This window comes from Stigmatopora nigra, chromosome 12 (genome assembly GCF_051989575.1).
Source record: "Stigmatopora nigra isolate UIUO_SnigA chromosome 12, RoL_Snig_1.1, whole genome shotgun sequence".
In the NCBI taxonomy this organism is placed as follows: Eukaryota; Metazoa; Chordata; class Actinopteri; order Syngnathiformes; family Syngnathidae; genus Stigmatopora; species Stigmatopora nigra.
Window position 1 is genome coordinate 1074061 of NC_135519.1, and position 13338 is coordinate 1087398.

A 13338-nucleotide genomic window follows, 5' to 3' on the forward strand; every position below is an offset into this window, starting at 1 on the left:
GTGCTGGAGCCTATCTCAGCTGACTTTAGGCCGGGGGAAGGGACATCTTAAATCGGTGGCCAACCCATTGCACAGCACAAGGAGACGGACAACCACGCACACTCACACTCAATTTAGTACTTTAGAATGTCCAATATTCCTACCTGACTTTCATGACTTGTTCAAGTCAAGGATTTGCTTTTTCACATCCATTTTGAGCTCCTTTGACTTTCCCATTGTAGCTTTTGTGGGCGTTTGCATCCAATGAGCCCTATTTAAATGGCTTCAGAAATGTCACCAGCTGTTGTCACTCATAATCACTCACAAAAAGTTAAGAGGCCATGCTATGAAGTTTCTAAGTCACCAAAATTGCTAATTCTTGTTGCTGTATGTATATTTTTGACCCAGCATATTTGATCACTTTTTCTGTTAACCCAAAATAAAGTCATAAAATAAATAAACTTCCTGAATGTTTTAGTGACAAATAAGTATCTGTTCCAATCACTCTATCAGAGAAAAATCAGAGTTGTAGAAATAACTGGAAACTCAAGAGAGCCATAACATTATGTTCTTCACAAGTATATGTAAACGTTTGACCACACCTGTACTTTACTTTTTACTTTGTGCTTTGTTGATTTGTAAACCTTTGCGACTTGACACCACCCAGTCGTGTAGCTTGGTCTATGCCTATGTCTTGCTACTGCAACCAAGGAAATTTCCCAAATACGGGATGAAATAAAGTTCCAATCCAATCTAATCCAAAAATGGTATATGTTTTTACTAAATATTACAGCTAAAAGCATATTAAAAGGCTCTAATGTATTAATATCTAAATATAAAGAACATGTTAATTAAGAGTTTTAGTCCAAGTCTATGAAGGGGAGCCTTGTTTCAGCGAGGTACAGCTTTGCAGGCGGGATGAAACAATTTGTGGAGGCTTTTGTGATTCAGGCTTTCGGGTTGCTCATCCATGATACAGGCAGCAAGGTTGTTCTTAGCTGTATTAAGTTCATTTTGTCTTCTTGTGGCCATGTCTGGTCTACATTGTCCGCAATATTCGAAGGATTACTGTACTCGCCTGACTACGGGTGCGATGGATGCATGACAGGTGATAAAACGATCTAAAAAAAAACCTGTCATAGACGAATCAGTCAAAACATAGGCTTTGTTCTTGTTTTTTAAAGCATAAGGATGGTCATAGTTGTTCATTAAGGCTTTTTTCCACAAAGTCAGCCAGCAGCATCCCCACATATGAAGAGCGGTAGGCGATCTGTGTATACCTGAGCACATTCTATTCATTTTCTAATTAGAATGTCCAGGAATTCAAAGTTGGCAATGATACTTGTATGTTCCCTCGAATTGGATTGGATTGGATAACTTTATTCATCCCATATTTGGGAAATTTCGTTGTCACGGTAGCAAGAGGGTGAGGATGCAAAAATAGGAAAGGCATTTTAGACATCAAATAGATAGTTAATAAGTAAGTTAATAAATAAAAGCATGAATAAATAAATAAATAAGCGTGTTATATATATATATATGTATATATATATATATATATATATATATATATATATATATATATATATATATATATATATATATATATATATATATATATATATATATATATATATATATATATATATATATATATATATATATATATATATATATATATATATATATATATATATATATATATATATATATATATATATATATATATATATATATATATATATATATATATATACACACATACACACATATATAAGCACATATATATATATATACATACATATACATACACACATATATAAGCACATATATATATATACATACATATACATAAACATACATATATAAGCACATATATACATACACAGATGTACATCCATGCATACGGTAGGTCCTAACACACAGCCATTTTTTGTTAAAGAGCCTGACAGCTGATGGGAGGAAGGATCTGCGGAAGCGTTCCCTCCTGCAATGCAGCAGTCTATTGCTAAAAGAGCCTTGAAGGGACTCCACAGACTCATGCAGGGGGTGGGAGGTGCTGTCCATGATGGACATCATCCTGGTCAGCATCCTCTGCTCTCCCACTTCCTCCACAGACTCCAAAGGACAGCCCAGAACAGAGCTGGCCCTCCTGATCACCTTATTCAGCCTGTTCCTGTCCCTCTCCGTGCTCCCGCATCCCCAACAGACCACTGCATAAAACACTGTAGATGCCACCACAGTGTCGTACACAGTCATCAACAGTGTCCTGCACACTCCAAAGGACGGTAGACTCCTCAGTTAGTTGAGGCGGCTCTGGCCCCTTTTGTACAGGGCATCTATGTTTGTGTACGAGTCTAGTTTGTTGTTGAGGTGAACACCCAGCTACTTCAAATTCTCCACAATTTCAATGTCTTTACCCTGAATGTTCACCTGAGTGGTCTGTTGAGGAGTCCTCCGACAGTCGATGACCATTTCCGTTGTCTTACTGGTGTTGGTGTAGAGGTGGTTTTGCCAACACCAGTCAACAAAGGCTGTGATGACTCCCCTGTACTCCTACGTTCCTGTCTGTCACTCATTACGACATGGATTTACGATGGAATTACTATTTGTCATCTCATCTCATCTGAACCGCTTTATCCTCATTAGGGTCAAGGGGGTGCTGGAGCCTATCCCAGCTGACTTTGGGCCAGAGGCGGTTGACACCCTGAATTGGTGGCCAGCCGATCACAGGGCACAAGGAGACGGACAACCATGCTCACTCACACCCATACCTTGGGGCAATTTTTAGAGTGTACAATCAGCCTACCATGCATGTTTTTGGAATGTGGGAGGAAACCCACACAGGCCTGGCAAGAACATGCAAAGTCCACACGTGTATGTGACCTGTAATTGAACCCAGGACCCCAGAGCTGTGAGGCCGACGCGAATGAACCACTCGCTCCACCGTGCCGCCCATGTGTATTGCTTTGCTCACTAATTAAAATGTGTGTCACTATAGTATCGTTTAAATGAATTTAACATGACATTACGTATTAACACTCAATCTGTTAGTGGTCCTCACAGTTGGTTCTGTGTCAACATGAGAAACCATTATGTGGCATTAGTGCCAAAGACCAAGACATAACAACAGAATTGTGATACTGTAGCCCATCTCCACACCTGTTTTGACATCAGACCAAACACAGTTCATCGAATAAAATAACCAGCACTAAGCGTGTGTATTGTACATCTGAAAAGGCCACTGTGAAATGCTGAACGTCAGGCATTAAAATTGAACTCAACCCTCTATTTCTGTAAGTTATAACACATCATATGTCAAGTAAATTGGTGTTGTACTTTTACAACTCTGCAAGCATACACACCCATGCACTACTGCCAATGCACACACATATGCACCCTTGCAGGTGGACTATGTCTAATGGAATGCTCTAGTCTCTGTCAGCAGACCACAAGTGCTGTCACCCCTCCTCCAGCCTTTCTTGAATCATGGCTGGCTCAGTCCTGTTGCTTTATTGAATGAGGGAACTCTTCCGGATGTTTGTGTCTGACTCAATGAGATGGCTGACGGGTATTTGGGCTAGTGGGGATAAAGCTTCCACCAAGCTGAGAATGTAAAAATGGGATCATACATTTGTCTGTTTTTATCCATTGACACTAAAAACAGTTTGAATATTATCTCTGATTATTTAGTGCTTTGAAACTCAATTTGATGGCAATTTGATGTTTTCTTGAAATACTGCAGGAAGATGAAACAATTTTGATTAAAAGGTTGATGAACTTTGTCTTGGATGAAAAGGTTTGCCGAAAGAATGTTAATGCATCAGATATAGTTGACAAAATTAAATTTTATTCCCTCAAGACAAGATTAAAAAAACCGAGCAAATTTAAATGTATCAAATATTTTGCAGTGCAGTACCCCAAATTCTTGCTACATAGGCCATGATAAAATAATTTCATTCTAAACAGAAAATTGATTGTATCTTTGGTTAAATTAAATTTTGGTTTTAAGTTATTTCAGATTCCTAGTGTTGTTGTTTTTTCTAAGCCAGAAGTATACAAACAAGTAATCTCTATTTATTTTATATTTGAAGATTATAACAAATTTGTCAATACTGCATATCTTTGTCAAGACTGATCAATTCAGTATAGAATAGCCAACATAATATGAAAAAAATACAATGCGAAATTAGTATTATATTAAAAGGCCGCCTCGTGGTCTAGAGCAGTGTATCCCAACCTTTTTTGAGCCGAGGCACACTTTTTGCATTGAAAAAAATCTCAAGGGACACCACCATCTGAAAATCTTTGTCGCCTATATTTAAAATAGTTATTCTCATCGAAGTTTTATCAGCAGAAATCGCATCCAAAATTATTCCAAAATCAAATTTTTCACAATGACCTAATGTCACGGAAATTTGGCCTGTGGACCCTGAACAACTTCCGGTTTGAGTGATGCAAATAACCAAGTAAAGTTATTGATCGCATCATTTTATGATTTTTCTCTAAATATTACTTAAATCTCCTAATATTCCGCAAAAAAAAAATTGTTCTCACACAGACTTTACGTCGGCAAAAGTTGATGTCCTAGAAACCAGACAACTTCCGTTTCGACTTAGAGAAAGAGCAAACAAATTACTGTTTGACAACTTGAATCAAATAATAGTATAATCTACAATTTAACGTCCATCATATTTTGATTTGATTCTTGTAATAGTTCCTTTATAATCTCCTTATATTCATATAAATTTTTCTCTCTCAATATATCACATTGTATGACTTCTTGCAATTTCCCACGGCACACCTGACCATTGCTCACGGCACACCAGTGTGCCGCGGCACAGTGGTTGGGAAACACTGGTCTAGAGGTTCACACGCCTAACCAGCAGCAACCCCTGCAACCCTTTTGAGGATTGGCGGTGTGGAAGATGAATGATTATTATATTTTAAATTGGGGCGCCACACTGAGTGGCTTGCACGCCCTTGAGTCAACGGTTCCCTGGTCGGTTCCGATATTCCTGAGTGGATTTGCATGTTTTCCTCGTCCGTGGATAGGTCGTCACCAGATACTCCCCCTCCCTCTACCCCAAAACATGTAGCGTAAATTGGTTGAACACTAATATTTTCCTTAGGTGTGAGTGTATATGGATAGAGGAAATTGATTGGATTGGATTGGATTGAATTGGATAACTTTATTCATCCCGTATTCATGATGTTGATGTTTACGTATTTATGTTTTCGTAACATGTATCTTGTTTTTGTATTTTGAGGAGCTCCTTTGCATCTTTAAAGGTTTCATAACCTGAAAACGTCTTCTGCTATATATATATATATATATATATATATATATATATATATATATATATATATATATATATATATATATATATATATATATATATATATATATATATATATATATATATATATATATATATATATATATATATATATATATATATATATGAAGAACATAATGTCATGGCTCTCTTGAGTTTCCAGTTAGTTCTATTTTTGATTTTTTATAGGCGCGAAAACATGTATTGTAGTAGTAATAAAGGGGATGATTCTACTTTGCGGTTTGTCTTTTATCACGGCCATGTCTGGTTTATATTAACTGTGATATTCGAGGGATTACTGTAGTAGCTATGCATTTAAACTGTATTCAGTTGGGACTACTATGAATACATTTCAGTACAAAATCTGAGGTTGTAGTCCAGACTTCATCCTCACTACTGCTTTACCAAAAAAATCCTTACAGTTGCATCCAATGGTGCAGACATAATGTATTGGCTCTCAGACACACACCCAATCTCTAAAACAAGCACAAAAGGTTGACCGAAGACTTTTAATTTCCCATAAATTTAAATGTAAATATACATCGTTTACTTTAAACCTTTTTCTAATCCTTTGATTTATTGTGACCCTCTACAAATTATATCGCTTAGTAACTGTCTACAACTGCTAGATTTATAAACCTACATTAAAGAAAGTTATTAAATGTCATAAGCAAATCCTGATATGAGCCATTTCGTTCTTCTCTGAAGAGGAGCTTTCAAGAGGTTCCAAATCTGGGTATTGCAGTCATTAATGGAAAGTACACATAGTTGCTGACAGAGCTGGCGCCAGGGATTCAAAGGTCAAGAGTCAAGACTCTGCAGGTAGAAGCCACCACACACTTCAGAAAGACAGGAAAAAGACAACACAGGACCTACAAGCTTCAACAAAAACAACAAGGATGTTATTGACGCTTGGACGACACGAAGTGTCAACAATTTAACACGGGAGACAAGTCAATGGACTGTTCGCAAGGCAACACTAAAAAACTTGAGGTAACACAAAAATCAAGAAAAAAAATACTAAACAGGTCAAAGGAGTCGAGCTGTTTGATAGGTTGTGTTGCTCAGGCATGAAGTTTAGTTGCATGAGTTAACTTGATGTGAGAAAAGAATCACTTACCTTTGACAAAAAATAAAAGCTGGATGCAAAAAGAAAGAAAATTGTTATTTTAAGCAGAAGGTTTCACCACGAGTTTAAGGTGTACCCTGCCTCCTGTACATAGTTAGCTGGGTGAGGCTCTAACTTCACACAAACCTCATGATGATAATTATTACACTACAGATTAATGCATGAATCGTGTCGTTTAGTTTTTTAGATTGTTTATACATTGTAAAGGGTAATGTAAAAACCATTAAAAATATTTCTGTTCAATTGCTGTAAACAATTATTCACAAAATTAATAAAAATATTGTTTTTTCTGCCCAATGTTGCACAGGATAAGCTCCAGCAATCCCACGACCCTTATGAGGATAAACAGAACAGAACATTTATGAATGCAATATTATCTAAAGGCCACACTTTTGTATGCAACTTTCCTACCTTTATTTTTTTTTGCCTTGATAAAGTTAATAAAAATAATCCACATAGTATCTCTTGTCTTTTTTATTTAAAAAAGATAATTAGTACTTTGACAAGAAGACAGTTCTAATATTAAATGAATCCTGCTGGCCTCATTCTATCTGATTTATCTTCCGCTCACTTTTCCTTCAGTATACCCTCCTACCCAACTCTTCATGGTGTTCCCGAGTAAAAAATAAATATAATTATATCAAGATAGCACCGCTACGTTTATTAGTAGCGTGCAGTGGCGGTCCGTGAATTTCATAGTGACGCCTTCAGCTGTCGGAATCAATCCAACCCTCAAAAACTATTTTACAGCTAAAAAAACCTCTACTGCAGCTATAGCTGCAACACAGAAAATCATCAATAGCAACCTCAAACAATTTAAATATTATTTAGGAATCTAGCCATATTTTACCCACCAAAAATCCTTTTTAACTGTACACAATACCCATCCTCCTTTCTTTCCTCCTTCATTTCTATCGCCATTGAAGCTAATGCTGAAAATCAAGCCTGTCCTGTCATATTTTTGGCATGTTTTTATTCGATTTAGTGCTGAAAATGTCCGTTCTCGGTTTTGACAGGCTTGCTTGCTTTGGAGTTGTCCGACCTTTTTTAATAATGTCTAGCTTTTTTTGTCCGTCTTGAAAATGGCTTTGACAGTAAATCTGCAAACAAATCCATTTCGTCTCCTCCTTCTGCCATTGTGGGTTGACAAAACCCCTATTAAATCAACACAAAAATATATTTGCTTGTGCATCTCGCTCCAGATACACTTTAGTAGCTCTGGCTAGTCCACTCTATCGCTAGCGAATCATAGTTGGTGAAAGGGATGACATACCCCTACGCCTGCGAGAAGGCAATGACATACATTCCTACGCCTGCGAGAAGGCCTTGGTGTTACCAAATCAAATTCTGATTAATGAAAGCAACAGTCTTAATGACGCTTGTTTAATGCAGCAGAGCCCGCAGAACTGATTGTGGAGGCCTTGAGGCAGATTTCTGACCCTGGCACCAAATAATGGCTGCAATGTGATTGGTTAAATGCTTCAATATGAAAACACACATCCTGAAGCAGTGCAACCATGGGTAAAAGCAATGAAAGGAAGCTAACAGACAATTTGGAATTATTTAATAAGTATTCGTGGACAAAATATAATTAACATCAGTCTGTGATTCAGATATTTCTTAGGCCAGCAGAGAAGGCCTTGAATGCCCTGACGGCACACCACTGGTAGTGTGTAGGTTTTCATCTTTTTCTGCTTCGCCGAGGTCAGTCCCTTCATCCACCTCTGCCGGGAGGATTCCAAGGTGTTCCCAGGCCAGCTGGGAGACATTGTCTCCCCAGTGTGCCCTGGGTCGGACCCGTTGCCTGCTCCCAGTGGGATATGATTGGAACCCCTCACCAGGGAGGCATCCATGAGGCATCTGGCTCCTCTCGATCAGGAGGAACAACAACTCTACTTCGACCAAACCTGGACGATCGAGCTTCTCTCTTATAGAGAATTCGCACACCCTGCAGAACACGGTGAAGAGAAGAAAAATGGCGGAGGTAAGGGCACTGCCACCAAACTCAGCACCAAAAAAGCTAGAAGGGGGAAGACAACGCCTTGCCTTTTCCTCTTTTGTTCGGATTTGATTTTGCATCATTCACATCACCTTGTGGACAAAAGACTACACAATACTATTCTATTTTATTTAGATTATGAATCGCCCCTGAAAAGACTTCCCACGCGTCCTGTGCCATCTAAAGCAACCAAAGATCCCAAGGAAAAAGATAAAACTTGATGACAGTGACCGAAAAAATGAAGTTGCTAGATATGCTGAAAGCAGCCAGTGAATATGCCCATGTAGCATGCCATTATGGCATAAATTAATCTACCTTGCATTACATCAAGAAAGCGAACATTTGTAAAACGACAACTACATCCTTTCCCAAGGACATGAAGCGAGTGGTGACCAATAAGAATGAAAACATATTTAAGATTGAGAATGCCTTATCGGTCATGATCTCAAACTATAAATTTTTGGCAGCAAAAAGAATGAACCAGGATTATGAGGAATTTACAGAGTAGATAAGGCCATGAAGGTGGCTCAATTAATTTATAATCCTTATACAGTGGTACTTCGACATATGAGCAGCTCTACCTACGAGTTGGTCGAGGTACGAGGAAAGTTTAGGTCAAATAATTTGCCCTAGATACGAAAAAAAAATCGATCAAATAATTTGCCCTAGATACGAGAAAAATTTCGAGATGCAAGAAAGCCAGGTGGCCATGACATGGGAGGCTGTTTATCATCTTTTTTACCGTATCTCTTTTGTGTATAACAGATATATACGAGCACTGAACGATTTATTCAGATGAGTTTCCGCTACTCATGTACCAGAAAACGCAGAACGCGTTTGCCCGGACAAAAAGAGGGCATTCTGGGTAATGAAGTATATTCGTGCACACAACACCAATAGCCAATGGCACCGTTTCTCAGAATAAAACTTCATCACCCACAATCAATACGTGGTAAACTGAGCTGATGCATTTCCTGTTATTCCTTCCTTAGCCTGTTAGCTCCCGCGATCGCTCATTCAAGACTACTTCTCGTTGGCAAGTGGTCGTGCGTTATCCTATTGTGAGGACATTTGTGTGCATCATTTTATGAATATTTTGAAGGGAATACAACAGCAAACAGCCCATCGATAGCGAAAGTGAGGGTGGAGGCGTGGTAAACAGCTAACCGGCATAATGAAGGTAAAAAAAGATTAAAACAAAATTAGAATTCAGTTTTGTGTAAAGTTACATTAAACGTATGTTTGAGTGTCTGTATATATTAATCCAAGTTAATTTAAATTTGTTTGTTCGGTTACGAGTGCGTTGCCGTGGATAAAGAATTAATTTGTATTTAGTTCATTTCAATGGGAAATGTTCGCTCGAGTTACGAGAAGCTCAACATACGAGCTCAGTCAAGGAACGGATTAAGATCGTATGTCGAGGTACTTCTGTAAAGCATTATTTATGGGTCTGTGCTTGTGTGTGTGTGTGTCTGTTTTAAGATTCTCTCACTACTTTCATCAAATTGATCATTGTAAACCCTAACTGTTGATTGGCTGAGATGGTTTCATGAAAACTAAATCATTTTCTATAACCAACACTTACCCAGGACTGCAAAGCATTTCAGTTTTTTCTACTACCCTATCTAATTATCAACATGGTCTGCATTGCAGCAATGCGTCTATTAAAATTTAACGCCGGTAACTTCACCAATGAGAATCATTCTAAGCAAATGAAATATTAATAATCTCATGCTTCCTGCTAAGTAATTAAGTCCCAGAGGCTATTTGAAAAAGAAATGATCAATGGATCACTTATATTTCATGTAGATTTTGTGGTGGTGATCTTTTAATTTCTTGATATTATTGGCACCTCTTGAATTTCTAAATACTACTAATACTAATATTAATGAGAAGTGCAATGAAGCAGAAATTATTTCTGTTGAAATTAATATCCATTTAATAGAAACGCACACTTCATCATTGTTTACATTCATTAATATTAACACAACACTTAACTCGTGTGTGCTCATTACACTCATGGTTTATTTCAACTGGAGAAGCATTCCATGAAACAAAAACATTTCCCTATTCAACCCACAATAAAGTATTTTCAAAAAGCCTTCATATCACTGCCATTCCTCTAAAAATGAATTATTGATAGAGTCTGCTCCATAAAACAACCTCAGAAGCGTACTCATTTTGCAGATATTCACATTGTTGATTTTGCCCTTTGTATATCAGTTCAGTAATAGATTGGAATTATAATAGCCAATACAAAGATGTGTCCAAATCAACTTCAGATCTGTTAAAAAACGGATTCATAAGGTGAACTATTATTTCCCATTCTTTCAAAGTAATAAAAATATAATCAATCTCTTATTATTACAAGTTTTTTTTATATTTTACATGCAGGTCTTGCATGTTTACAATTGTTGCTCTATTAAAAGAATTCGCTTTTTAAAAATGGATGTTTAAAAAATAATAGATTAGATAATAATAGTTTACACATTTAGAGAAGGTGGAGAAATTCCTCTTTTTTGGACCTTTCCCACGGACTCCATGGCTATCGACCCTCGCACCAACCTCCCCGACTTGCCTTCGCTCTGTCAGGGTTCAATTCCAATAAAGAGACATCACCATCACTACGGCTGTCTTCATGCCTGCTTCGGGGCCCTACGCTTAAAACCAGAACACGTTCTCTCTCCCTACCAGAGAAAAAGTCCCATTCTCTCACAATCATGGGTGTGAGTCAAAAAATAAATCCCATCTTCTATCCTGCTCCATGACAAAATTACGCACATGCCATTCCCGTTATTTTTGTTTTGGTGTGATGAGTAAGTAAAGTTAACCTTAAACCTTAAAAAAGTAATTGCCTTTTACCTCAAATTGATGTGTACTTCTTTATCTGTGCACAATTATGACGGATTAATGTTTTAAGGTACTAAGGCGGATCTGCCGTACATAGTCGATAATCATTTGGAAGCTTGGAAGCAGTTGTTGTACTTTATCCTTCTCCAATCAGTCATAGGGCATACTGAGAAACAAGCGACCATCCGCCCTCCCAATCATACCGCCACCAGCAGAAATCGAGCCTGTGATTGAACCTCTACACAACAAGGCGGCCTGGCGGCTCAGTGGTTAGCACATTGTCCTCATAGTGGGGGTCCTGGATTCAATTCCAGGTCGGTCCACCCGTGTGGAGTTTGAATGTTGCTGCCTGCCTGGGTTTTCTTACGGATAGTCCGGTTTTCTTCCACATTCCAAAGACATGAATGGTAGACTGACTGGAATTTCTGATTTGCCCCTAGGTATGAGTATGAGCATGAATGGTTGAATGGTGGGACTCCATTCACCAGCGCCAGCTTCTGCTCCTCATTCGACTGCGGCCGCCCCGTCTTCACGCCATGCTCCGGTCGATTCAGCTCCGACGTCCCCAGCGTTCTGCCAGGGGCCTATTGTCGAACGGGTAGGCGATGGCGACGCCAGTGAGGGTGACGCTAGTGTCCTGGACAACAGACAACAACATGACAGCTGCGGCCATGACGGCGGAGGCCAGGGCCACAGGCAAGACAGCCAGGATGGCAGTGATGGACGCCAGAGAGGATCTGATCGGAGCGAGGTAACCTCCGACATTGTCGTCGCTCCTTCATAGACTCTTCAGGGTGAGGCCACCTACGAATTCACCATCGCTCCTCCAGAGACCCTTCAGGGTGAGGTGACCTGCTATATCGCTGGTCCGCTCCCTCGTGGACTGGCCCGGACGTCCACCAGATTGACTATGTTTAGGCATCATGACAGAGGGACACAAAGTACAGAGCTGATGTAAAAACCAGACCAAGGCATGTTTCCTTAGGTTGGTTGATATACGCCTTCAAACTGGACCATCTGAAAGGACAGATACTTTCAAATTCTTTCAAAAAATATTTTGGGAGATAGATTGAGCAAAACTGCTGAACAAGGTCCATAGCCTGAGTGTGAACTTGTATGATAAAGGCTTCACATGCTCATTCCAAATGTTTTTGTTCCAGTGAATTCTTAGTGTGTTCCAAGTTGAAATTGAATCAAACAATTGGTTGAATCCTTGATGCATTAATGTAATTTGCAGGGATCTATTTTTGTTTATATATTTCCGGCACTGCATTTTCATCCATTCATTTTCCTAATCGCTTATTTTCACAACGGAGGGTTGACACACTAAATCAGTGGCCAATCAATCTCCGGCCACAGGGAGATGGAAAACCATTCACTCTCACACTCATACATACGTAGGGCAATTTAAAGTGCTCAATCTAGCTATCATGGATGTTTGGTATCTTATAGTACCGAGAGAATCCCCACGCAAAGGCAAACTCCACTTAGTGAGGGGCAACCTGGAATCAAAACTTTGACCCAAGACCTGTGAGGCCAACACATAATCACTCTTTACCGGGCCGGGCTGCCCTACATTTTCTCATCTCATCTCATATCATTTTCTGAACCGCTTTATCCTCATTAGGGTCGTGGGGGTGCTGGAGCCTATCCCAGCTGCCTTCTGGCCAGAGGCGGGGGACACCTTGAATTGGTGGCCAGCCAATCGCAGGGCACAAAGAGAGAAACAACCATTCACGCTCATACTCATACCTAGGGGCAATTTTTAGAGTGTCCAATCAGGCTACCATGCATGTTTTGGAATGTGGGAGGAAACCAGAGTACCCAGAGTAAACCCATGCCGGCCCGGGGAGAACATGCAAACTCCACACAGGTGTACTGACCTGGATTTGAACCCAGGACCCCAGACTCGTGTTACCGGGCCGCCCTTCTCAAATATTACATTTGATAATAAAATTGTTAATTAAAAAAAAACAGTTGGATATCATTTATGCCACTTTTGTGTCCAATAATTTTAAACAAACCTTATTTAAGATTGTAAT